This window comes from Nothoprocta perdicaria, unplaced genomic scaffold (assembly GCF_003342845.1).
Source record: "Nothoprocta perdicaria isolate Ctin4 unplaced genomic scaffold, notPer1 scaffold_0, whole genome shotgun sequence".
In the NCBI taxonomy this organism is placed as follows: domain Eukaryota; kingdom Metazoa; phylum Chordata; class Aves; order Tinamiformes; family Tinamidae; genus Nothoprocta; species Nothoprocta perdicaria.
This window is the reverse complement of record NW_020454092.1, coordinates 15586429-15587530: the sequence shown is the minus strand read 5'-3', so window position 1 is coordinate 15587530 and position 1102 is coordinate 15586429.

Genomic DNA, 1102 nt, shown 5'->3' with positions numbered 1-1102 from the left:
AGGAAACTGGACCCCAGGTCTGGTTGTCCAGGCAGGCACAACGTCCTTCGCCTCTTCTTGTTGGTGGATCCGGATTAATTTTCCACATCCTCATGGCACTGCGCTTTAGGAGATGCCCTCGCCACCCCCCACAGCCTGTTCCTGGTGGCTTGGATGCTGCAGTGCCAGAGCAGAGACTCGGGCTCCTTGCAGACGTTTTCAGCTTTCTCAGGATGAGCTTCCTCAACACCTGGCAAGGATATTTATAGTGGAGGCGGCCACCCTGTCATCTAGAGGAGGTTTGAAAGGTTGCGGCCATGCTACATTTCATGACACCACCAGGATGGGTCAGACTCCAGGGCAACCTCAACCAAGGAGAGACATTTATTTTCCTTCCACTGCCAGGACAGCGCGGTCCCACCGAGACCTCTGTGCGTCAGCACAGGATATATAACCACAATAACCTGGAGTCAAAATTGGCTTTGTTACTAAGGCACTTTTATTGCTGGTAATGCTGTCAAGGGGCAGGATTGGTCCGATGAATAAMTAGGATGCCGTTGCTGTAAGGAAGACACATGGTTAAGTGACACAGGAGGGGGCACCTGGTCAGTGGGCCCTTCTCCATTGCTGCTGGGGACTGGCTGGTGGGTTCCCTGACAGTGACCTGGTGTCACCCCAGGCTCAGCTGGGAGCCGGGGCTGTCCCTGGGGTTTGCTAACCCCACACACACACTTTGGCCAGGTCACTTCAGCACGTAGCGTTTACGTCTCATTCCTCTGAGCACCATGGTGCCARGTTAACCTGAGAAGAGGGAGTCAAACTCCCTGCCAGACACAACTCCGAGCCTTTGGAATTGATCCCAGGTTTCCTGGTGGACCCAAATGCTGTCCCACATTTGTGTTGAACCCTAGATGCACCCAGGCATGAGTCTTGCTGGAATCTCAGCTTAATTAAGGAGAAACCGAGCCCTGTTGTCATTGCCAGCAAGCAGTGCCTCTCAGGAAGGGCTGCTCTGGGGAACAGCCCAAGGACCGTGACAGGTATCTCGGTCATCGCATGGCACCATATTGGAGAAGACAAGGAGCAGTGAGAGGGACCAAAGGCAGGTGCTACTTCCCCACCC